At 40.2% G+C, this 27,636-nt stretch overlaps 1 long non-coding RNA gene across 1 annotated transcript; it reads right to left on the bottom strand.

Annotated features, from left to right (window-relative positions):
* Positions 1-1,082: 1,082 nt before the first annotated feature.
* Positions 1,083-27,215, bottom strand: LOC135981676 (uncharacterized). The gene is made up of 3 exons (XR_010598815.1): positions 25,916-27,215; positions 7,094-7,158; positions 1,083-2,123 (listed from the first exon to the last, which is right to left on the bottom strand). It is a non-coding gene; the product is annotated as an uncharacterized LOC135981676 (long non-coding RNA).
* Between the last annotated feature and the right edge of the window lie 421 nt (positions 27,216-27,636).

Raw genomic sequence — 27,636 nt, 5'->3', positions numbered from 1 at the left:
TGGGATTAGATGTTTTTCAATGAGCGGTGATAGGCTGATTAGGATGAGAAGCTTGTACAGTTTGTAGAGAGGACAAAGTAGTGTTATAGACCTGAAGTTCTTTGGCTCTGCTGAGTGCTTCCTCGATTTCAGGAGTCCCAAAACACCTGGTCATTGCCAGATCTTGGTACTTTGTGTGGCTGAGCATTTGTTAAACACCTTGAGTAACAAGTTATTTATTGCTGGTCCAAAGTGTTTGATTTGTTCAGCATGAATGTCACCTAGGCCAGTGGCTTTGCCATTCTTGATGGCATTAATTCCATAGGCTAGTTTGGTCATTGTATACGGTCTGCAAAAATTATAAATTTCCTGGTCTGTTTTCACATCAAGACAATCTTGGTTGTTTGTTCAGTTCCGTGCCATTTTCTAAGAGTTGGAGTGTGACCAAGTCTGCAGTAATATTGTAGCGTTGCTCCACCTTCTTTGCGTTGTTGCTAAGTTTTCAGATCTATGCTTTTGTATTGCTCTGGGTCACGTCCAGGCTCTCAGTAAGATTCTGCCATGACTTCCGTGTTTCCTTCCTTAATGCAGAGACTAGTTCTTTGCTGACTGACAGCAGCCTCAGAGAATGAGTCTGCTTTGAACTTCAGCGGGTATTTTCCATACCCATCCAATAATTTGGGTGTTAGTCCTGGCCCATAATTTGTTGTACAGCCTCATGAAATATATATATATTTCTTCAAGACAATGCACACTGCATTGACACATAGATCAAATCCCTACCAGAAATTTATGACCATTCTTACAATGGCATTGAGGTGGTTTGTAAAGTTCTTCCATTCTGGTTTCTTAAAATTAAAGCAGCACCAGAATGGTACTAAGTGTTAGGACAGCATTGCTCTGGATAGAATTGAGCAAATGTGAAATTGGAGCCAAACTATGTTTGTTACACAAGTGACAGATTGGGGTCGTAGCCCTGCTTCCATCAGCTGCTGTTGGGGGAGAAAAAAGACCGGGGAGCTTCTTAGACTCATGAATTGAACTCAAGTGATATGAACTCTGCCCAAGGTTCAACGAGTTCCCCGTTTCCCCCCCCCCCATTATACTATAGTCCCATTTGGCACTGTATCTATTAAAGTCACTCTGTTTTGTCACATTAGAGGTTATGTGGTCTAGCAAACATTAATTGGTTGCAAGGTTGTTTGCAGACAGCTGTGATGGAAATGCCACTGATGTCTACAGTCAGGATTTCGATGTCATTATCAGTCATAGATGTTGTGTTGATGACAAGATAAGGTTTGATGAAAATGGAACTGCCCTATTGCTTGTGTGGTCCTTCAATGGTTAAGTTCATTCCAAGTATCCAGGAGCAGTTATTGTTGGTTCCTCTCTCCTGGAGGCCTAACACCTGGCATTTGTAATCAGTGCTATAAGGTGTTGTCCAGCACCTGAGACCATTCAACATTTGCCAATATTATTGTCAGTGCTGGCCCTGATGAGGACCATTTTAAATGACATTGACAACTGCATCGACATTTGGGGACAGTCAGTCTGTTGACTGCGTTGGTTTGCAGGCATAGAAATATTCTTTTGTTAGTTGTAGTGATAGGTGTTAGGCAAGATTTGCAGATTCTTATGTGAGTGCTTATGCTATGGCGCCCCACATGGATACTTGGAACTGGTCGTTTGCATGGTCCATGAACACCGCTTTTCTACAGGAAGGGCAAATCTGTGTCTAGGGACTCTTCTCTTTATGCAGATCCTGGAGTTATCCCTCCCATATTTGTAACAGGTCAAAATTGTAACCTCCGCAGACTTCAACTGAATTACACGATGGCTGAATTTGGCTTTTGATTTGAACATTGAGTCAGACTAGTGTAGTGGGGTTTTAGAGGGTGCTGTACCACTACAACCCATTTGGATTTCTTGGAGCTGCCTCTTGTTCTCCATGGTAGCCTCTTTACGAGCCTGCTGAAAGGTAAGCATATGCAGATGTGTGTCTGTATAATGTGTGCAAAATTCAATGCAATGTTACAGATTTGGCTTGGAAAGTAGTCACTTTATTTTTCCAGTTTCTCCTTGATATACAGTATTTGTGGTTCTAGTGTATATCCTCGCCAGTGGTAAGACAAACCACACATCACCTGGCAATAATAAAAATAAATAAATATTTATACAGTATCTTTCATCCAAAGATCTCCAAGTGCCTTACAAACTTTAATTAAGCAACAATATATCTGGGATATCAGTAGTATTAGTGTTGTTAAATTAGAAAGACAAGGTGGGTGAGCTTTCTGTGTAAGCTTGAAAGCTTCTCTCTCTCACCAACAGAAATTGGTCCAATAAAAGTTGTTACCTCACCCACCTTGTCTCTCCAATATCCTGAGACCAACATGGCTACAGCAACATTGCATACGTGTTATATTGTATTTCACATGGGGTAAACGGAGGCACAGTAAATGGCTTCCCCAAATTCAGCAATCAGTGGCAGAGTCAGAAGTGGAATAGAGGTGATGAGACCCCAGTATCCTGCTCTTACTGTGTGTAGTTGTATACAAAACTTATTTACATAAGTGGCTTCAGTGCCTATTATAAAACAGGTGTCTAAAGATTCACAACATTAACAGATAGTTGACCAAAGAAAATGGTCTCCCTCTTTCCTTGGCTGAGTCATAAAGCTACCTCCTAAAAGTATCTAGGCACTTTGAAGAATGTTTTTCTCTCTGTCATGTGTTTTCACACAAATAGAGTCACAGTTAAATCCCTATTTTCCATGTTCAGAGGCCTTTGTTCATAGAACTGAGTCTTTTATAATGACCTGATCTGCATGTTTTATTGACTTCTGAAATACTACATGCAAAGATCAATGAAAAATGCCAAGGCTAGTATTTGGATTCTGGTAGATCATCATCATAGGTCTAAGAAAATGGCTTATATCATTAGTGACAGAGTCAGTTATTTTTATCATTGGCATGCAGATGTAGCCTTCATTAAAAAGGAGCACTATTTAATTGAGCCATTTTCTCCCAGCAACCTTATCCCCCCCCCGTGACTAAAAGTCCAAATCAGAGCTCAGCTTCAAATCAAGTAAAACTGTAATCCTGCAGTAGGAATAAGAAAGTGTCTCTACATATTTTAACTACTAGGTTTTGAATACGAGAAAATCATGATGTAATTAAGTTACTGATAACCATTTTTTGGCAATTAGCCAAAATTCAGGGTCTTGCAGATTATTTCAGTTACAAGAAGAAATTGAGGTTGAAGTTAGGTATTTCTTTTGTGAAGTCCTGAGAGGTCCAAAAAGAATGTACAAAGTCCTGTTTCCCTAAGCATAGCAGGAATCAAAGAGCAGGTAACAGTTTATTTGCTTACAGTTCCAAGGCCCTTTCCAGATACCACTTATACCAAAAATATCCCTTTAGGCTTTTCTTGGAGCCATGTGTCCAGTGCTTGTTCTGGCCAAGTCCTTGGCTTTCTGCTGCTTTGAGTTTTTCCTTTCTCTCAGACAGAGACAGAGAGAGACACCTCCACCAAGCAATACTCAGTGAAATCCCTCTGCACAAATGTGCTAGTCATAGGTCTGTGTTTTGGGTGGAGGCAGTTATCGTTTTAGCTATCTGGTTCCATAAGGGAGCTGAAATGTTTCTTATATTTGTCAGTAATGAAAGGTGACTATTACCTCCATACTTTCAATGGGGTTCAACCCAAGCCATGAATTTAGTAATGCAACCCGTGAACTTGTTAAATGGAGGTTAAATTAGAGACAGGAAATTGTGAAAGGATTAAAAAAAAAAAGTTTGTCCCAATCTTCTTTGATATCTCAAACTGATTTTCTCTTTTCTCCCGCCCACCCCGAATTGCCTGTGAACGAAATCAGGCTTTTTGACCAGCTCGAACTGTATTCTAGATGGTATCCCTATTGCTCATCCTCTGTTACTTGTAGAGAGACTGAAGGTTCCATAAGGCAGAGGCCTCTAGCTGACAGCCTCTAGCACATCAGAACCCCAATCCTGATTGGAACCCGCAGGAGCGATCACATTGCAAATACGCCAGGTTTCTTCCCCTCCTTTAAAGCCAGATCTGAAGAAAATCAGTTCATTGTTAAAGTTAAGAATATCTGAAGTTGTCAATATTTGATGTGTGTTCATTTGTTTTCTACATCTAATGTTCTAACTGTTTCAGCTGAAGCTGTGCAGTACCTGTACTTTAGCTTTGCCTGCGTTACCCTTATAACTCCAGGGGATAGCGGTCTCCGAATGAAAGAAGAGGCTGAATGATTTTGTGGATATGACATGGAACTGGAAGATCTCAGTTCTGACACAGATCTTGTGTAATCCATGGCAAGTCATTTAACCACAAATGTTTCAGAGGTTCTTGATGCCATGCTCGCTAACAAAACAAAAAGCTGGTCACTTATTCCAAATTTAATTGAACTTTTTCTTCCATCCTATTTTCTAATATACTTCTGCCACACCAACACCCAGCCAAACCAGTTTTAGCTCCATTTTCCAACCATATTCTCCTTCACTCTGGAATTCAAAAGGCTGGTGTTCCATAACCAACTTGTAATTTTTAATATATGTTGCATGCATGAAGTATTACTAATGTGAAAAGGACCAATTTTATCTTAGTAAATATGGAATGGTCTCCTGTTGGGAGCTGTGCGGGGCAAGCATCCTCTCAATATAGGTCTGCACAGTGCCAAGCACAGTGGGTGCCTAATTCTATTTGGAGCCTTTGGGTGCCACAGAAATACAAACAGTAGTGAATTAATATAACCTCAGACATCTCATATGTAAAACATATGCTCAAGCACCAAAATCTAAGAAATTCCCAACAGGTCCTTTGTTGTCCATACAATATTCTTATTTCCAGATCTCAAATCTATAGTCTCTCTCTGATGATCCTGGCTAATTATTGCATTAAAGACTTGGGTGCTCTAGAGCTTCTGCAGTTAATGGCATGTAAAGCATTCTGGGTCAGGAAGCCCCTGACTAGTATAGGAGGTATAAAGATGGCAGCCATATGAGCATTGCAAAGACTACAAACTGGAGCTAGAGAATCTATTATGGGACTAGGAAATAGAGATAAGTAGCGAATGAGGACTCAAATTCTGTAAAGGACTCAAAGAATCAAGGGTTTGCTTATCTGAACTGACATAGACCTTAAAGTAGGGGTTCAGCTCAAATGTTCACCTTCTATTATCTCTAAATACTATACTCCTTGGTGAATGGAGAAAAAGTCTATGTTTAAGAAGTGGACCGAAAGCAGGAATGCAGACAGTATATCTTTTATCTGCACCATTTTCATGGCTTCAGAAAACGATCACAGAAATCCAGTCTGGTTAACTTCCCCCCCCCCCCCCTTTTAAAGGGAGATTATGACTTCACAATAGAAATTCACTTGACTGTGAAAGCTATTATACCCAGCCTCCAGTTTACAGAGAGATGTTTAAAAGCATTCAACAAAAATGTGTGCAACTGCTTTGAAATCATTAGTGTGCAAAATCACCCTGGCCAATGGTGCTTTAAAGTTCTCTGGGTGTATGGTTAGTTGGTTTCTGTGTCTCTCCCTACTCCCCAACCCCGTTACCAATTTAATTTGTTCTTAAACACATTTTAACCTTGGAAGAGGATTTCCAATATTATACAGTCAAATCTCTCATGTGGAATGCCCCTGGGTATTATGAAAACTGATTCAGTGTATTCGTTTATATCATGCCTGTGACAATAGTCGTGAGGCACTGATTCATAAAGACGAAAACACAAACCAAATTTGCCATTTTTCAAGGTAAAAGCTAATAATTAAAATAATCAAACACTGAACAAAATAAATGCAGCTATGCACTCTGCCAAGTACTTATAACCCGATCTTTGGCCAGGGAGTGTCAAGCTTAGAAAGCCTAAGTCCCCTAGCTGATCATACCTATCTAACAGGGTTTGTGAGGGGCAGTTAATCAGAAAAATAGTTACTGCTAAATTTTCTTAAAAAAAAAAAAAAAAGTGTGTTTTGTTTTTTTATGTGTTTGCAATACAGCAGCACTTTCCTTGATTCATGTGGTCTTAAAAGGTCTTTTGGAGCTATTGTAACCTACTGTTTCAGTAATTTGAAACAAGGACTCTAAGAAGGCCCTGACCCAACAGGATAAATGGATCCGAGTGTATTTATACAATCCAAATCATGAATTGGTGCCCCCAAGTGGCCCTTGAGTACAGTAGTGGCTGCTTTGGAGTCATTGTGGCCATCCAAAATAATCTGTGTCCATACATACTAAGGAGTCTAAGTAGACGTTAACTCATTTTAGCACACGTTCTAAGGCCTTCACTAGAGCATGGGGAGGGATAGCTCAGTGGTTTGAGCATTGGCCTGCTAAACCCAGGGTTGTGAGCTCAATCCTTGAGGGGGCCATTTAGGGATATTGGACAAAAGTCTCTTGGATGATTTAATTGGGGGTTGGTCCTGCTTTAAGCAGGGGATTGGACTATATCTCCTGAGGACCCTTCCAACGATTCTATGACTTTCACTTACCATTAGTATAGCTCCACAAGGGGAAGTAATTGTGGAAGTCGTAATGTAGGTAGGTACTTCTCAGTCTCATCCATTCCCACTTTGACTTAGCACCCTATCTATATTACAGCTTTCACCAGTGGAGAATTATGGTCCCAATATTGGCACTTAGAACACTAGACAGGATTAATATTGTATTATTTGTGTGTTTCAAGGGGAAAATTATAACTTGTCAAAAAAACTGGAAAATTTGCATACTGAAAAGTTATCCTATCAAAAATTTCAGAATTTGAAGTTTTTTGACCAATAGAAATTTATATACAGACACACAAAGAAGAAAGATGAAAGGTTGAATTTCTAGTAGATTCTATCTTATCCTGTACAAAGCCAAGGAAATCTAGATTAAAATATTCTGAGGCCCCGATCCAGTACAAAAACAGTGCTTAACTTTAAGCATGTGAACAGGCACACAGGGACTTAAAGTTAAACTCCTGCTTAACTGATTTATTGGGGCCTGAAACACTTGCTGGAAAATAGTCTTTTCCCTAGATGTCACTAGGTACAACTGAACCCAATAACTTGAATACCAGAGGTAAGGCTGACTTACCATCTTCATTTCTTTTCTATTTTTGGCTGAAGAGACGTCTGCATCACCAATGTAACAGATTTTTTCTGTGTGAATAAGATGTATTGTATTACTGTAGAACACTGTAAAGATTAACCGTTAAAAGCAGAATAATCTTTTCTTGGTGATCTACTCAAGTCAAGATACGAAAGTACAGAATTATGACTGACCAAGTGTGGTATTGAATAGCACTAGCTGCAAGTTACTTGGATGACATGTTTCTGTTTCAGCAGCTTGCCAAGCACATTTCCTCATGCAATGGCTTTAGAAGTGCATCCTGTACTTAAGTATACAATTATGACGTTATTGGCTACCTGCCTCTGCAAATCCTTTGCAGAACTGCACAGTCAGACATGTCAGAAGAGGATGGCTATACTTTCTTGCCTAAGAAAATTAATGCAGTTGAAATGAAATCTTCATACACTGATGTTTGTGTAGCCAAAATAAGATGAAGCCAAAATAAAAAAAGGGCTAAATGTTTTGCAGCTGTAAATTGGTGTAGCTCAGAAGCTAAGCATCAGACACCATAGGATTTAAAAGTAATCTTTATATTTTAAGCACACATGTAGACATTCTATGGTATTATAATTCTTGCATCATTTTATTTGTTTAGTATCAGAGGGGTAGCCGTGTTAGTCTGAATCTGTAAAAAGCAACAGAGGGTCCTGTGGCACCTTTGAGACTAACAGAAGTACTGGGAGCATAAGCTTTCGTGGGTAAGAACCTCACTTCTTGCATCTGAAGAAGTGAGGTTCTTACCCACAAAAGCTTATGCTCCCAGTACTTCTGTTAGTCTCAAAGGTGCCACAGGACCCTCTGTTGCTTTTTGTTTAGTACATTTATATAGCACCTATTAAAAAAGCACCTGAAAACTTTACTATGAAAATCAGTAAAATGCATTAAAATAAAAACAGACCGCTCACAAACAACGGATCAGACACATGGCAGACTCAAAAGCCATGTAGCAACCCACTTCCCAGGACAAAACAATTTGGCATTAATTCACAGATTATGGAAGGCATAGGCAAGAAAATGGCAGACTAAATATAATGTAAGCTTTGATCCTGCAGTCAGTTGCATGTGATTGCATCCTGTACCCAGGCACACTCTCAGTGACTGTCAACTGCAGGATCAGGCCCTACAAACCAACCAACCAACCTTTCCTATTGGTTTCAATGGGAGCTGGATCAGGTCCCAAGAGCACATCCACCTGGCTGCTCAGTGCTAATTGCTGGAAGTGGACATAAGGAAAGACATGTTCAACCTAGCCTTTGGGATTTAATTTATGACATAACAATGTGATCACTTTCTGCTGTTGGCATGTCAGCTCTGGTGTGTGTTTCCAAAGGCCAATGTGAATAAGATTTTTTTTTAAAGTACTTGGTAAATTATGGTTAAAAAAACCAAAACTGTTTTTACTGAATATAAACCTTCAGATCTACCTCTATTTTATGGTATGGGGCACAGAGCTCACAGTAAGCTCTGCTCTCAGGCAGACAGGAGATGTAAATCCTCTTAATGGACTTGTTTCCTGATCATACCCTTCACAGCAAAACTATGGAGGTTGCACTTTATTTAGGGTTTTCAGGCCCTTTCTGGGCTTGATTTGGCCTTATATAAAGCAGTCAATGTTTTATAATCAGTACTCAGAGAAATCAGTGACAAATAATAAAGGCAAGCATTAAAAAAAAATAAAAAAAAAATAAAAAAAAAAGAACACACACCACTTAGGACTTCCATCTGATTTCAGCTGTAAAGGTGCAATTCTCATTAAAAAAAAAAAAAAAGATTTTTTTCTTGAGTACATTTGGCTCAGTTGTGTTTGGGAGATCTTAATATATTTGTAGTTATGTTTGAAATTATAAAACAGTTATATAATCATCATCTTTGTCACTGTCATTTTTAGTTTATTGACCATAAAAAGCTTTAAGTGAATCAATATAAGTCACAGCTGACTTATGCCCATTGTAAGCAACTCATTTCCATATGCTGTTTTTTACTTTGTATATTGGCAATGTGTATTCAAGTGATTGAAAATGACTATTTACATACTTAAGGCAATTACTAGCTATGATGAAATAGTGTGTTAGTTACTTGCTGGAGTCTGGTCATCTAGTGTCAAACCTCTCCCTCTGCGAGAACATGATTAGCTCTTTGGTTGGAGATTTAATGTCAATGTTTGAGGAAGTTATAAGACCAAATCAAATTCAGCCCTGGAATAATTCCATTGATTTCAGTAGCCCTATACTAAGTACTTCTTTGGTTTTGTGAATGACATCTGAATCATCTAGCTCCTCTCCCACATCATCCCCCAAAACGAACCAATATATTTTGTTTTCATAATATGCAAGCTAATCATTTCACCTTTTATGAAGTTTTTCTTGTTTCAAATTAATGATTCACAGATATCAACACAAATTCACTACATGTTTCAGTCAACCTGAATCCGCATTTTCAGCGAAAATATTTCAGACGAAGTATTTCACCCACTTCTAATGCAGATGCAGTTTTCTATCTAAGGATCAATTTATGTACAAAGATAGATATTTGAAAATGGCAGCTTCCAGCATAATAGCTCATCCCTAGCAACACAAGGACCCAAGTACGGAGAGAAAACAGTGCTTTGCATCTGATAGATGCATTACAATATCCCAAAAGAGATTACCTGCTCACCTCAAATCCTTATGAAAATTTTACTGAAGAATGGCTGTGGTTGTAAACAGTTTGCCGGGATTTTCTTGTTTTATAATATGCTCTAAGCAGCTACTTCAATTTATGGAAATTGAGATGCATAATATTTACAGTAGAAACCAAAGATACTTTTAAATCATAAGAGTGCAAAACGGTCTCTGAAACCAGTAATATTTTTGCCCCACTGACTTACAGCTAAGCTAAGCTCAGACTTTTCTGTCTTGGTTTGAACACTTTTTGCTTTTTAAATAGTCACCTGATAACCCCCTGAAAAGAACAGTTTATAGCTGAAATGCTGACAGGCTCCCAAGCACCATAATAAGAGAGTGAACACAATTACACTAATAACTCGGCATCACAGTTGTATTAATATACTTAAAGGGCTCAGATGAACCAGGCTGGAGTTTCCAGCAGATTCCTTTTCGTATCTGAATCTGCAGCTGTTCTCTTAGAAAGGACAGTAATTCACCTTGGTGACTAGATAAAATGTCCATGCAATTTCACAGGGTGACAAAAATGCTCTTTAAAACAAAAAAAATAGAGAAAAGTATTATGCTGCCATTATAAATTATTCCTGATAACTCATGAAATATTTTCATAAAAAGGAGAAGAGAAGGACAGTGCTATATATTTTTAACACTGCACAGTAATATTTTTAGAAGTTACAATGGTATAGAAGGTGGGGAGGGAGGGTTAAAATTGAGCAATATAAAAGTTAGGTATATAAGTGAGTCTTTGCATTGAGTTTTCTCCTATATGATGACAAAATGTGAAGAGTCTAATATAGAAGGCTATTATGGAAAAGCTACTACTTGTTTAGCTAGTATCCTAGTGTATAGACTTCCTGACAATGCGTGGAGGAAAACCATCAGGGTTCCCCTTCAACAGGCTCTCGTTGATTTGGAAGCAGCGGTTAATTTAATGCAGTGGTGGGCAACCTGCAGCCCGTGGGCCGCACACTTCCCGCACCTCCCATTGGCTGGGAATGGCGAACCACAGCATTGGGAGCTGTGGGCAGCCATGCAAATATAAAACCAACTGTCTGGCGGCCCGCCAGCGGATTACCTTGATGGGCCACATGTGGCCCACAGGCTGCAGGTTGCCCACCACTGATTTAATGGATGCAGCTACAGCTCAGGCTCTACAGATTCCCATGCTATGCCTGAGATTATTGTAACTATCAGCTTCCTGCTGTCTTTAGGTTCAGTTGTGGAGGAGACTATCCCTCTGGAGGCAGTTATTCAGGGACACAGTGAAATACTACAAATTGGCATGGTCCATTCCCTGGATTTTCCTCTGATCCTTGGCATCTCCTAGCTCACCCTTCATAACCCCCTTCATTCATTGGCAAGAGTAGAAGGTCACTTTGTCAAAATTCTGCTTACAGCATGGTCAGAGACCAGAAAACATTGTACCCAGACCAAAGAAGACTCAAGTAAGTGTAGTTGCCAACTGAAACTCCCCAGCTGTCCCTCAAGTACTGCAACTACACTGACATCTTTGAGAAGATTGCAGAAAGCCTCCCTGCACATTGGGACTAAAACTGCCCCATAGTATTTCAGCCAGAGGCAAAGATTGACATTGTGCAGTCACCCAAATGCTAGTCTGAACTGGTGGCACTGCAAGAGTGTCTCCAAGAGAACCTGGCCTAGGGGCTCATACACAAGTCAACTTCACCAGCAGTACACCAGTCCTTTTTCTTAAAAGGAAAAAAAAAAACCCCACACACGACAGCAGCTTCCATCGTTGTGTTGATTTTAAGGCCTAAATCAGATAATCTTGAAACATTACCCCGATCCCTGAGCTGTTGGACTGCCTGGGGAGTTGCCCACATATTCACTAAACTGGATCTCCAGGGAGCTTAAAATCTCATCTGTATTTGAGAGGGGGATGAATGGAAGATCGCCTTTCAGACCCACTATGATCACTCTGAATATTTGGTTATGTCATTCAGATTGAGTAATGGCCTAGCAATATTCCACCACTTCATTAACTATATTCTATACGACCTACTAGACCAGTTCATGGTGGTAAACTCAGGTGATATTAATCTCCTCAAATGATCTGCACAGTTCTGGAGAGATTACAACATAATCTTTATGCCAAGCTTGAGAAGTGCACATTTGATCAGACCTCAACTTAGTTACTGGGTTTCATCCTATCCCTGGAAAGGATCAAGATGCATCTGTGCAAGGTTCAGGCTGTCCGCAACTGGGCACCCCCCTCCAACTCCAACTTACAATTTGCATAACCTACAAGCATTTTTTAATCTTTGCAAACTTCTACTGGAGGTTCATTTTTAGAAAAAAAATTCAAATCAAGCCAAGCCCTGCACTGCCCTACTCTGGAAACACCTGGTGCCATGGGTCGCCTGAGGCCCAACATGCATTCAAGCAGTTGAAGCTTGCCTCCACCACTGCTCCAGTATTAGACCATCCAGACACTACATAAGCTTCTAGTACAATGATTGGGGCAGTACTATCCTAAAGGCTTGGACCCACACAAATATTGCACCCCATCACTTGCTACTCAAGGAAACTTACCCCTGCTGAACAAAACTTAGATCTTGGTCAAGGAGCTCCTGGCAATTAAGACTGCCTTCAAATAGTGGTGACAATACTGCAAAGGGACCCAATATCCAGTCCAAGCATTTACCAATTATCCAAACCTATAGTACCAGGCAAGTCCAAGGCCCTAAACCAATGACAGCTCTGGTAAGTCTATTCTTCTCCCAATCCAAACTTTAGCTAGATCTACCACCCTGGAACTAGAAACAGCAAGGCTGATGCCTTTTCCTGAAGATATGGCTGACCCACAAGGCCCCAGTCCAGAACCAGCACAAATTCTCAAGTCCCATAATTTTCTGAATGCCACTTGTCACCAGGACCTGCTTGCACTCATTCACTCTGCTTTTGTCTCTGGAATTCCACACAAGTTAGCCATTATTAACTTGAGAACCACATGACACCCAGGAGATCATGTTCATAAGGGACCACATCTATGTTGACAGGACTTGAGAGTGATGATTCTTCAATGGTGCCATGACTCCACCCTAAGGAAGGACACTTAGGTGATCTAAAACAACGATTAATGTCCCATTTCTTCTGGTGTCCTCAAATGTGCTGTACAATAGAGATCTTTGTAGCTTCCTGCCATCTGTGTGCCCACCCCAAGATGCTACATCAGAAGCCTTGTGGTCTCCTCGAACCACTGTACATTCCACCACAGGCCTAAAAGGCCATTTCCTTGGACTCTGTGGTGGAGTTACCAGAATACAGTGATTTTACAAACACCCTGATAATGTTAGATCACTTTTTAAGATGGCTTACTTCATTGCCTGTGAAGATTTACATTCCACAAAGGAAACCGTTCAGCTCTAGATAAACAATACAGTCTGCCTTCATGGCGTCCCAGATCTCACCAATGACCAGGGGCCACAGTTACTGCCTACTTCTGGCAGGAGGCCCTCTGTGCAAGCGCACCTATCCTCTGCCTACCATCCTCAGTAGAATGGCCAAACAGAGAATCAACCAGATCCTAAAACAATACTTGCAGTACTACATCAATCACCACCAGGATAACTGTCACCCTATGCAAAGTTCTTGTACAATAATGCAGATCATGCATCCACAGGCCCCAGTCTTTTCTTTATCAATGAGGGTACCATCCCCAACTTCACCCACAAATACCCACATGCTCCCCTAACCCATTTGTCTCATACTTAGTACAGATGTGGTAAAAGGACACCTTGAAAAGGAGCCCTACAAAAGGCATGCAGACAAGTGTAGACAACAGGCCCCTGTCTACTTTGTATTACAAAGGTATAGCTTTCAAAAGAACACCTTCACAGACAGATCCTGTCAGAAATGAGACTATCAATTCCTTGCCCCATACTGGATTTGGCAAGAAGTCAAATTGGTCACCTTCAACCTCCATCTCCCACAATCCCTTAGGACACTAAGGACTCTAGACACTGAGGACACATTTCCCACAAAAGCCCAGACAGCACTGCCACGAGTGCAAGTACAGGGTCAGGATGAATACAATGTGCATAAAGTCCTCAACTCCAAGACCATGTGGGGCAACATACGGTACTGATTGAGAAGGTTACGGCCTGAAGGAACACACTTAGGAGCCAGAGAAAAATGTTCATTCTCCTTTCCTGGTTCAGATCTCCCATAGGAGCCACCCAGAGAAACCTGGACCAATGTAGCCTCAAGGGATCCCCTAGGGGATGGGGTAATGTCATGACCCATGGGTGTTCAACCCAGACCTGCAAGATTCATGGAAGCAGCTATGCTCTAAACCTTCACCTGGCAGCATGCTGGCAACTGTTTATCATGAAGTGAAGCCCTAGTGTGAGGTTCTGCCCTTGAGGTCTGATTGATGGAGTCACAAAGCAGCTGAGTGGCCTGCTGGCTCTACTTAAACCATCAACAGGAAGCAGTCTGAACAACTGGGAATCACCCTACTCTGGGCTGTGTGCCATGTGCTTCCTGTTCCTTTCTCTGGATACCATGGTATCTGGAGCCAGAGTCAGGCTGGATCAGATCTCCAGTTTGGTTCCTGATTCTGACCTCCCTGACCCAGTGAACTCTTGACTCCTGTCTCGTCACTGCAGATTCTGTCTCTGACTAGGTCTGGCCACCCATGACAGTAAGACTGATTAGGATAACTGAGGAAGGAGGAATAAAGGATATTACAGGCTTAGAAGAGTGAAAGATTTTAAATACCTAGGATTAATGGTTGCCCTCTTGAGTGATGCCCAGCATCATATTACAACTGTTTGGTGCAAGTGGCAGGAACTGATCCCAGTTCTCTGTGAGGAAAAAAAAAGCTAATAAAATTGTGTATAAAACTGTAATTCAACCCATCCTAATGTACAGAAGAGAGACTTTGCCAGCCACAAAAAGAAAAAATGAGTATGCTCTCTATGATGCAGTAAAGATGCTGATGGTTAAATGGTTGGACACTCCATTATAAAAAACAAAATGAAGTTGTGACAGGCATAAAGCAGGTTGCTCCAATTAAAGACAAGTTGAGAGAGGTTATTCTACATTGATATGGACATATCCAGCTGAGCCTAAGATGGATATTGTAAGATGGCCTTTAATGATCATGGATGGAAGATGACCAAGGGTGAGCCCAAAGATACAGGGCAGACATCAGTGGACATGAGAGAACAATTTGCATGACAGCTAGGCATACAATCATGAGTTCTGGAAGAAGACTATAAAAATTGCTGACCCCAGAAAGGGAAATGGCAAGAAAAACTAGTATCCTAATTTCTCTTTGTTCCTACCATGTTTGCGGTTTACCCAACTTCAGGTGCTGGCTACAGTGGCATGACCACCTGCCCCACACCTGCTTCCCAGCTACAACACAGGGCTTGACTTAACACTTACTAGACCACTGGGCTTCCAACCTCTCCACCATAAATAATAACTTCCAATACACTTTGTTTTTGAAGGTGCTAACGCAGGAATGTGTCTTCCTGCCCTCCCCCTCCCCCCCCCCAACCTCTTACTTCTAGCATTACAGAACTTTCTGGTGGGAGGCAGCATTATTTAATGGCTAGGGCCCTGACCTAGGAGTCTGGAGCCCTGGGTTCTATTCCCAGCTCTGCCATTTGATCTTAAGCAGGTAATTTTTCCTCTGTGTGCCTGTTTCCCCCCCCCCCCCCCCACATTTTCTAGAGGTCTGATCTATTTAGATTGTAAACTAATGCAGAAACAATTGTATGTGAATGTGCATCACTGACCACAATGAGACTGAGATTTCAGTTAGAGCCTCCAGGTGCTAATGTAATACAACCGCCCCCCCCTTGTTCCAAGAAACTTGCAGCTTCAGTACACTATCCCATAGTGTCATACCACCATCAGTTGGAGGTGTTAGCTACAGCCATACAGACTATTTAATCCCTTCTGCTTTACAAAATAGACATTTGATAGCACAAAGAAAATTAAACAAATTCAGATTTTTTTAATTGGAATTTTGTGCTTATGGAAGGAGCTGGATCCAGAGGATGAAGTCCACTATGTCTCTACAACACAGAACCCTGAAAAATCCCCTAGTTTACTTATGCATAATTGAGCAATACTGGATTTCCCCCCTCCCCCTCCCCCCCCCCCCCCATCCATCAGCAGCAGCAAATACACAAATGGCTAACTATGCTCTCCCACTAACTATGCCAAGCCCACCATGTATCACCAATACAATTTGTGGACTGGACCACCCCCACCTATAGTGCAATTACTGGTTGTAAAGTCCTGCTTACTGTATGTAGCATTGTTAGTGGTGGTAGAAGTCAGACCAGGCACTAATGTACCAACTAATGGATTTATGTTTTCATCACACTAAGTCACTGAATCACAAAATTAAATATGCTAAATTCAGGTAAGTGGCACTGAGTGTTCTCTATTCCAGCTGCCTTGTGTTCTCAAAATGAAGAATACAAGACTACACAGCAAGGCTTTTGAACAAGAGAGAGTTTATTCAGTTGTGTTCAATAGCTCATTTATAAAAGTTATTCTTTTCACTAGAAAAGTTGAATAGGAGAGTGGGAAGGGTTTGTTTTATTACTACTTTGAAAAAAAAGGAATTGCTAAAAAAGTCTCCTATAGACATTTCGAATATAGTTCAGAAGCTAAGTAGCTTTAAACACTTTGAGAAACAGATTCAGTGTGTTTCATGTATAGTATTTTTCTAAAATCTTTTGCTTAAAACTTTTCAAAACCAAAAAGCATCTCATGTGTCAGAATAATTTCTTACAGCAAAGCTGGATGTAGAGACAAACAAACAAAGGAGAGAGAAGATAAATGATCCCTTAGTAAGTTGGGGGGGGGGGGAAGAAGAGAATATCTCCTTAGCAATGAATAGCAAATGCAGTCAATGAATTGGAGTTCAAAAACATTTTCCCCATATTCTTTTGGGGGCAATATGTCCCTGTATGTGGATTAGTCTCTTATGAAGTATTTTTGCTCTTCTTTCATCATAGGGAGGTGTCCCATCAACATAAGTTGAAAGGAGAGTGGCCTTCAGAATCCACGGATTTCCCCAAATTCTTAGCAGATTTTTGGGCAGCTACAGGATCCCAGATGATCTTGCCTTCATTGGAACTGCACCATCTAACATCAGATGAGGGCCTGCCCAAATCTATAAATGCTGCTATGCTCATACAAAATATTTCCAACAAAAAGTTGAAAGCAGTTACAGTATTCATTATCAGGATTTCACACATTTTAGACATGACAACTATTGATCCATATACTAAACAGTAGTGGGTGTAGTTCTACATTCTATTTCTTGGGTGTAACTCCTACTGACATCCAGGTAACTGAGGCCAAATTATTTTTAAGAGAAAAAAACAAAACAAACAAACAAAAAGGAGATCCAATACAAAGGTGAAGGTTTGCCAATCCCATAAATTCATAACCTGAACATTTGCACCTGAAGCATGGACATTGTTTCCGAGCAATATCAAGAATAATAATGGCATGGTGAAATAGTAAGATAAAATTATTTGTTTTCTTTCAAAGTATGTAAAACAACTATCCAAAATGTCTTGACAATCTGTAAAGTCACAGCCCATATTAGTAACCACCATCATAGAATGATGGTTTGGAGTGTTATGTAATATGCCTAAAATAGTTGGGGTATTCAGGTTTAGGGGTCACTTTACATATACACAAAAATATATAGTTCTGAGCAGTTTGACCTGACTTTATACTGTATTTCTTACAGTCAGAAAGTCATAGGCAGAGCTGTTTAATGACACTAGTCTACAATTTGAGAAGTTGTCTGCTTCAGAGATAAAATGTGCTATTTATTATGTATTTTGATGTGCTGAATTCAAATATGACAACTAAAACAACTGATTGGCTACTGTTTAAGATATTTATGTTTTTACATTTTATGTCTATGTATATTGTGTAGATAGAGTTTTAATCATAAATTGTAAACCTAGGTCTTTTCACGTGTTTATGGTTGCTTTCCATGATAATATTTCACCTGTCCTGTTTATGTAACACTTTAAAAATTAGCAAAAGGGTTATATAAATAAAATTTATTATGAAACAAAAGGCAAAAAACTATTATGTACATAGTTTAGTCCTATTCAGTGTCTACTCGGCGCTTCTTGGCTTGTCTCTTGTATTCATTAAATGGAGCATCTCTTGTCACTGTCCAGCAATAGTCTGCAAGCATTGATGGGCTCCATTTGTCCGGATAGTGTTTCTCCATTGTTGCAATGTCCTGGTGAAATCGCTCGCCGTGCTCGTCGCTCACTGCTCTGCAGTTAGGTGGGGAAAAAAAAAAATCTAGATGAGAGTGCAAAAAAGGTATCTTTAGTGACATGTTGCAACCAAGGCTTTTGTATGACTTGAGGAGGTTTTCCACCAACAACCTGTAGTTGTCTGCCTTGTTGGTTCGGAGAAAATTTATTGCCACTAACTGGAAGGCTTTCCATGCCGTCTTTCCCTTGCCACGCAGTGCATGGTCAAATGCATCATCTCAAAGAAGTTCACGAATCTGAGGACCAACAAAGACACCTTCCTTTATCTTAGCTTCACTTAACCTTGGAAATTTTCCACGGAGGTACTTGAAAGCTGCTTGTGTTTTGTCCATGGCCTTGACAAAGTTCTTCATCACACCCAGCTTGATGTGTAAGGGTGGTAACAAAAATCTTCCTTGATTCAACAAGTGGTGAACACTTTTCCCTCCCAGGCTCCAATGACTGTCAGAGTGGCCAATCTTTCTTGATGTAGTGAGAATCTCTTGCACGACTATCCCATTCACAGAAAAACAGCAGTACTTTGTGAATCCAGTCTGCAGACCAAGCAAGAGAGCAACAATCTTCAAATCGCCACAATGCTGCCACTGATGTTGGTCATAGTTTATGCACCTCAAAAGTTGTTTCATGTTGTCATAGGTTTCCTTCGTATGGACTGCATGACCAACTGGAATTGATGGCAAAACATTGAAATTATGCAGTAAAACAGCTTTCAGACTCTTCTTCAATGAATCACTGAACAGTCTCCACTCATCTGGATCGTGAACGATGGTGAGGGCTGCCATCACACCATCGATGTTGTTGCAGGCTACAAGATCACCTTCCATGAAGAAGAATGGGACAAGATCCTTTTGACGGTCATGGAACATGGAAACCTTAACATCACCTGCCAGGAGATTCCACTGCTGTAGTCTGGAGCCCAACAGCTCTGCCTTACTCTTTGGTAGTTCCAAATCCCTGACAAGGTCATTCAGTTCACCTTGTGTTATGAGGTGTGGTTCAGAGGAGGAGGATGGGAGAAAATGTGGGTCCTGTGACATTGATGGTTCAGGACCAGAAGTTTCATCCTCTTCCTCGTCTGACTCAAGTGAGAATGATTCTGGTGCATCAGGAACCGGCAGTCCTTCTCCGTGGGGTACTGGGCGTATAGCTGATGGAATGTTTGGATAATGCACAGTCCACTTTTTCTTCTTTGACACACCTTTCCCAACTGGAGGCACCATGCAGAAGTAACAATTGCTGGTATGATCTGTTGGCTCTCTCCAAACCATTGGCACTGCAAAAGGCATAGATTTCCTTTTCCTGTTCAGCCACTGGCGGGCGAAGATTCGTTGCACAAGTGTTGCAGAATATGTGTGGGGCCCACCTCTTGTCCTGATCTCCAATTTTGCAGCCAAAATAAAGGTGATAGGCTTTCTTAACCATAGTGGTTATACTGCGCTTTTGTGATGCAAAAAAGTCACCTCACCACAAACACAGCAGAAGTTATCTGCACTGTTCTCACAAGTACGAGGCATCTCTGCTCATTTTGGCTAAACAGAAATGTGTCCCTTTGCAAAATCAAACACTGACAAATAAGAGAGCATAACACTGTATGAATTCTAGAGCGGATATAGGGCAATTTGTTCAGCAGAGTGATGTAAGCTTCGTTATGATTGCATCATCCATGACTTCTAGGATGAACATGATGCAATTCATATCATGTATGATGCAATACCAGCTTCAGATTGCATCATTCATTGTTTTGCCTAAAAAGCAAGTACTGTCCAAACCCAGTCAGATTTATTCATAGATCCAATCAAAGATGTATTTTAGTCATTTCTGGTTTAAATTGAGATCCCTTCCCTCTATAACTCACTTATCCTCCGCCATTCTCAAGTCAAGGGTTGTATATACTGACCCAATAGCATATCTTGAAAACTAGAGCCAAAGCATCATTTTCATTCTCACTGACCCAGAATTAGTAAAGTTTGACTACATTTATTTCAGAAGCATTTTGGCTGTAGAGCAGTGCAATCTGCAATAAGTTATTCAGCGATTTTCACTTTCCATTCATGAATTCTCCTTTGACAATAGTTTCCCCCCCTATTTATTCATTATTAGTAATTATTTATAAAGAAATTCTACAAATAATTTTTGGTTCTTTGATTGTATATGGGCAGGTTTGTGATTAGTTAGGATACATCGGTCCTAGAAACATCACGTCTGTTCACCAAGCCTCTCTCAGAACCTGTTTTTGGGTTTTTTTTGGTGTAAAAAAAAAAAAAACAAAACAAAAAAAACAAAAACAAAAAACCACACATGTATGCTTTCCAGTAATACTCCAATATTGGACTTACAATTCACTTAACATTTCTGAGGACATTCCTGCTGATTAAAGAATGTGCTAGAATGTTCATGAAAAAGTAACATAAAGGGAACATAGTCAAAATAAATTAATCTGATAATTCAAAAAGGGTATTTTCAGGAACCTTTGTTTTTTAAAATAAAGTATATACCCATATTGAGCCAAAAACCTACATTCAGATCCCAGAGGGTACAATGATGGTTCTGAAAGTAGACTGGTAAAATGACATTTATTATTCCATATTTATTCTCCCCCCCAGTGAGTACCATATAAAATAGGCTCAGCTTATAAAATCAAGACAATATTTCTGTAAACTGTAGGCACCCCAGAGTCAACTTGGTTTCTGAAAAGTCATGCTGTGTGCTTTCTGTTTCATGCAACAGCACTAAGGATAAAGATCCTGAAATCAGAATTTAGCTGACAATTTTACTGATGTTCATTTGAATTGTAAATACAGTGAAATCTCTTAACAGCTCTTATATTTTTGGGAAAGATTTCTAAAATGCTTGTGTGAGGGCTGTATCCCCACTTTGAACTTTAGGGTACAAATATGGGGGGCCTGCATGAAAACTTCTAAGCTTAACTACCAGCTTCGGTCTGGTCCGCTGCCACCACTCCCAAAGCGAATTCCCTTCCCTGGGTAGCCTTGAGACCCCTTCACCAATTTCCTGGTGAATACAGATCCAAACCCCTTGGATCTAAAACAAGGAGAAATCAATCAGGTTCTTAAAAAGAAGGCTTTTAATTAAAGAAAAAGGTAAAAATCATCTCTGTAAAATCAGTATGGAAATTAAGTTTGATTACCCTGTAAGGTTAATCAAACTTAAAGAGCTCAGAGGACTCCCCTCTAGTCTTAGGTTCAAAGTACAGCAAAGATAAACACTCTAGTAAAAGTTACATTTACAAGTTGAGAAAACAAAGGAAAACTAACACGCCTTGCCTGGCTATTTACTTACAAGTTTGAAATAGGAGAGACGTATTTAGAAAGACGTGGAGAACCTGGATTGATGTCGTTCGCTCTCGGGACTGAGAGGGACCAGACAAAACCCAAAACAAAGAGCACAAACAAAAGCCTTCCCTCCCTCCCTCCCCCCCAAGATTTGAAAGTATCTTGTCCCCTTATTGGTCCTTTAGGTCAGATGCCAGCCAGGTTACCTGAGCTTCTTAACCCTTTACAGGGAAAAGGATTTTGGAGTCTCTGGCCCGGAGGGATTTTATAGTACTGTACACAGGACAGCTGTTACCCTTCCCTTTATAGTTATGACAGCTTGACACAAATTAATTTTTTAAACAAAGTAATTCCCCATTCCTCCCCCACACCACCACCACAAGTCAGGGGCCTGCTTCTTGTCCTTAACATACAACAAATTATGTATCTTTGTTCTAAAATCAAGACAAAACTATATGAAAAATAGAAATGCTATTATCTCAAGAGACACAAGATAGGTGAGGTAGTATCTTTTATCAGGCCAACTTCTGTTGGTTGAAAGAACAAGCTTTTGAGCTTTCCAGAGCTCTTCTTCAGGTCTCAAGGCAGATAGTGTGAATTAATCTGTCAAGATTCCATATGCAGGCTTTCATACAACCTGACTTTCCATGGAGGGGACACAATCAGAGATGCACAGACTGGTACAAATTATTGAGGCAGAATGGAGAGTTAGGCTGAGTACCACAAAGGGCAGAGGTAGAGGGTAGGAGAAAAGCGGTTTAATCCTTTACATCATGTATATTTTAGTTATCCCTGTTCAATGAATCAGATGATTGTGGGTCTGTTTATGCTGACTTACATTAGTAGAAATATCAATTGCAACCCCACTGAACTCAGTCACGTTACCTCTGTGTAAGAGGGATGCAAGTCGAGAATCTGATCAACAATTCCTTGGACATGAGTATGTGTGTAATTAAATCTTTCAAAAGCCAGATGCTGTGTATATTCTGATACCATTCAGGATCGCTCAGGAAAATGCTTCCTGCTGTGGACATCAGTTCAGAAAATACACTTGTAGACAGGTAACTTAACAATTCAAAAGTTAAACCATCAAGCTTGGACAGATTTCCCCCTCCACACACTTATATTAGTGTGTAAGAGCCCAACTGTACTACAGGAAGGTCCATGTGCTCACACAGTTCTCTGCTGTAGGCACAAGAGGAAGCTAAAAGCACAGATTTTCTTAACAGTTGATTTCAGACCAATTCTCAAAATTATCAAAATAATTTTGAATGCTAATCCTGGCCTCCAAAGTGCTTGCAATCCCTCCTAGCATGCTATCATCCACACCACACCACACCATGGTGTCATTAATCTAAGTTTTGACTAACTACAGACCCTTGTGGGACCTCATTACATATGTCCTCTTACTTTCCCAATTAACTTTTGATGACTCAACAAGTAGTTTGTTTCTTCAACCAGTTTTGCACTCTCTTAACAGTAATTTAAGCTAGACCCCATTTCCCTAATTTGCTTATGAAAATGTCATGTGGAAACACTGGATTCTGGCGCGGATCTGAATCCCTGGTGCACATTAGAGTCTCCTGAGGGGAACTCAGGGGCATGGCTTTTCATGTGACATTTTTAGCTCCTTATCTCGGTCATTGGTTTCTGTAAAAAGAAGTTGGAGGCAATTAGTTCATTTGTGCAACGGCTATCCCAGGAAGAAGAGTGACAGTGACTAGTCACAGTTAAGAAAATATGTGCTTATACCTGAAGAAGCTCTGTGTAAACTGGAAAACTTGTCTCTCTCACCAACAGAAGTTGATCCAATAAAAGACAGTGCCTCACCCACCTTGTCTTTCTAGTAGCCATATTGGTCCCAGGTTCAAGAACACTGGCTAGGCAGTAATACTGCAGACAAAGATCTGGGGCTTATAGTGAATCATACATTGAATTTGAGCCTACATGATGCAATTGTGAAAAAGGCTAATATTCTGGGTTGTATCAACAGAAGTGCTACATAGAAGATACAGGAGGTAATTGTTTCGTCTACTCAGCACTGGTGAGGTCTGTGGAGTACTGTGTCCAGTTTTCAGCGCCACACTTAGAGATGTGAACAAATTGGAGATAGTCCAAAGGAGAGCATCAAAAATGATAAAAAGTTTTAAAAACCTGACCTATGAGGAAAGGCTAAGAAAACCAAGCATGTTTAGTCCTAGGGTAAACCGATAAAAAGGGTGAAAAGTCAGGACAGGGAGTGGGGGAGGAAATAGGCGCCTATATAAGAAAAAGCCCTAAATATTGGGACTGTCCCTATAAAATGGGGACATCTGGTCACCCTGTTTAGTCCTAAGAAAAAGAGAGCTGCAGGGGGACCTGGTAACAGTCTACAAATATGTAGAATGCTGTTATAAGAAGGACAGTGATCAGTTATTCTCTAGGTCCACTAAACATAGGCCAAGAAGTAATGGACTTAATCTGCAGCAAGGGAGATTTAAGTTAGATATTAGAAAATAAAACTTTAATCATAAGGATAGTTAAGTACTGGAATAGGCTTCCAAGGGAAGGTGTAGAATCACTGTCACTGGAGGTTTCTAAGAACAGGTTAGACAAACATCTGTCAGGTATGACCCACCTATACCTGATTCTGCCTCAGCAGGGAATGGACTACACGACTTCTTGAAGTCCCTTCCTGCCCTACATTTCTATGATTGCATGTGGATTAGTCATGTTCCAACAGGCAATATAATCATCGTAGCAGGTTGTATTACAGGCATCATGCATTTACACTGTCCTCAGTCTATTGCAATGCTTGTTCTGAAGGCTGGAAGGTTATGGTGAATGCTGATTTCTATAGAATTGATTGTCAGACGTGCCGAGCACACACAGCTCCCAGTGTCTGCAGTGGGAGCCACCACTGCTCAACAACTATGAACATTTTAAAGTGAAGAAAACTTCATGTGTTTAGCATAAAGATCACAGTAGTAAGACTAGTTTATTTTATAAGAACATCTGCCCAGATGTATCTCTTTGGCCTAAGTGACAGAAAATATTATGTCTCCCACTTGTTTTTTTCCAGGACAAGACTGATTCCTGGTATCACAAACTAGATTCTGCATTAATGCTATTGATCTCATTGTCAATGGCAGTAGGACCCTCTCCCCAGGCACTATATTAGACAGTTTCTCCCCTACAAGCTCTACATGCAGTCACAGATGCAGTCACATTCAGCATTTTCTGTTTCTCTTTTTCCAATAATTGTATGAGTGACTTTTTGGTAACCCTGCTCTATGTAGTACCAGAACCTTCTTAACAAGTCCTGTGCTGCTTATTTCTTCTCTGTCAACCACATCCCTCTGTTCTGATTTTTGCTGGCCTGCTGAGCCCATAGGCTTTCACATGGGGGTTACCATTCCAACCAACGCCATAACTTGCTAACCCCATCCCTACTAGGAATAATGTCAACAGTTTGGAACACATGATTGCTATAGTTAGCACACAACAATGAACCACCACCACCAAGCACCATACTTGGCAAGAACTATCTCAATAGATCATAGCAGAGACACCTCCAGAGGCAATGCAACACAAAGATAAGGCATCCTTAAGATGTACAGAGCAAGCATATCTATTGGCAGCAGATCTGTTAACAATGCAGGGCAGCAACTGGGTCCAACAAAAAAAAAAGTGTCAAAAGATTATATTCATTTTGTTTAAGGAAGGGATGGAGGGACTCCCTCACACTGACCTACCCACCCACAAGCAGTGATGGCACTAAAATAAGTACCCAGACCACAGAGCAAATGCATTGAGCATTAAGTGCTTTATTCAGATTGCATCCATCATGATGGATGCAAAGGTAGCAAACCAAAGGTAACATTTGTCTAAGGGGGAGCCGCCAGAGAGGCACAGTCCCACTGAGTCACCCATTCACAGGAAATGTGATAGAATTAGCCAGACAACTTTATTGATATCGTACATTTCTTAGCTGAAAGCAGAACTGTAAAGTATGCATAACAGCAACTGCAAGTACAGAAATGGAGGTTTCAAAGAATGGGGGTGTGTAGCTCTTAAGGAAATGATAGAATTCTCTCCTTTGAGCACCTGACTGGAAAATATTCAGAGTTGGAGATTTTGTGTTTGAAATAGCCATCACAGCAGACTTAAAATAAAAGGCAAGTAGTGGGGCTGATAGGAAAAATGTCAATCTAATTTTTTTAAAGGATAAATGGGTTTTTTGATTGAATTAATTATATTTTTAGCTGCTTTACTTAAAAAAACAAAATGTATAGAGATTTTTCATTAGAAAACCAGAAACCATCATTTTCTTCCCCTCCCACACCCCATTTTTGGACAGTATTTTATAGTTTGACACTTTTTAGCACACACTTTGGTTTGAAAAGACATTCCCCATCCAAAATAAAATAAAATAAAATAGGTCAGTGCTAACAGTACAGAAAAGTTCAACAGAAAACTTGATATTTTGTGTAGAGGTGAAGACGGACAGACAGAGACAAAGCAGGAAGATGTGACAGGGATACATACTGTGCTCCGTGGATCACCACAAATAGGCTAGATGCTTTGCAGGTTTATAAGTGCCAGGGTGTTGTTTAGTAGATCCTCCCCACCAGTTCATCAGTACAGCAAATAACAAGTGGTATCAACTTCCCCCCCTTAGCCCACTCTCTGGGAAGGGACAGGGAAAGATTTCCGCATCCTACATCTCCTGATGTCTACCAGCCTTTTTCCCTTGCACTTCCTTCCTGTCTTTTAACTGTTCCCAGATGATGGGTCGATTGGTCTCATTAGCTTGTCAGCCTCCTACCTAATTAAGTGTTTGAGCCCCCTTCTCCCAATTAAGTCCACTCCAGAGGTACAAATAGCAAGTACCTTAGTGACCAGCATGCCGGGTCAGCACTAGACTCCTGGCATTTTGTCACAGAAGGCAAGACTAAGAGAGACAGCTTTGTTGGGTGAACTCATCTTTTCCTCCCCCCATAATGCAGTAACATCTAACAGGTTGTAAAAACTAAAGAACCTGAATTAGTTCTCTGACTGATGTCACTTAACATTGCTGGCAATCCAGGTTCACATTTCAGAGGTGAACTAACTTGTCAGAGCTGAAACAATGAATCTGTTTGCCTTGGACAATTAAAAACAAAAGAAAAAAAGAAGAAATTCATAGGCTAGCGGTGTGTGATTTATATTATTCCTTCTTATGCTAGCCAAGCACACCATATACAATATTTTATGAGCAAGTGTCAAATCACAAACTATATTGCAGACATCTTTGAGGGACTCAGTCTCAGGGTGGCTGCACAGATGTCATTCTCCAACACCACACCTGCAAGAAGTATAAATTGATGTGTTTAATTTAGAATGAGGAATTGGTATGTGCACAAATATGCTTGTGATAGCAATAGGAAAAGCAGGGATCTGGGTAGTAAATGTCACCAAAATTCATTTGGTGTGTTCAGATTTACCAGCATCTAAACAGCATCACTACTCTGTCAGCAAAAATGATGTTCTGCAAGGGTTTGCAGGTCACATGGCAAAGCTTCCCTTGTTACATTCAGGCACAGGAGATTTGCTCTTTGCCACTTTCAATTTGATATTTTATAGGGATTAGGAACATAAATCAGATAGGAAAACATTATATGTTGTTTTTGCCCCTGTAGCTGACTACTAGTAATCTTAAAAGTCAACAAATGTCAGGTTTCAATTTTTAGTTTACTGAATTACTGCATTGTGGAGCACAAAAATACCAATCTCCATGGGTTTTATGGTTCTAATTCTTTCACATGCAATTACTAGGAAAAACAGTTTTACTGTACCTGCCTGACAGTTACTTAATATCACTGACTTTTGTACATATTCCCTTAAACATCTGATTGAAGTAATCAGGAACAGCTTTCACTCAAGCACACCTGCCACAATTTCACTAGTACATTCCACTCTTTATGGGGTGGGAGGGAGGAGGGCTCTTTATGATTTCCAACCCTAGTTCTCTGTAGAAGAGATGAGTGCTCCACAAACCAAGAAATATACATCATTAGGGGAGATGACATCATTTGTAATAATTTATTACAGTGGAACCTTTTTATAGACAAATATGATTACAAATAAAAGCCCAAGACATGAGCCTATGTGATTTTATTTTTAAGAAAACTGTTTTATAGAAAAATCCTAGCCATCTTACAAATTAGTGTTTTGTCCTAGAATTATATTTTTAAATAGTCATTACTTTCATGACAAATATATAGCTA

Source organism: Chrysemys picta, chromosome 2, assembly GCF_011386835.1.
Source record: "Chrysemys picta bellii isolate R12L10 chromosome 2, ASM1138683v2, whole genome shotgun sequence".
In the NCBI taxonomy this organism is placed as follows: Eukaryota; Metazoa; Chordata; order Testudines; family Emydidae; genus Chrysemys; species Chrysemys picta.
Note: the sequence above shows the minus strand (reverse complement) of the source record. Positions and strands in the feature narration are given on the sequence as shown.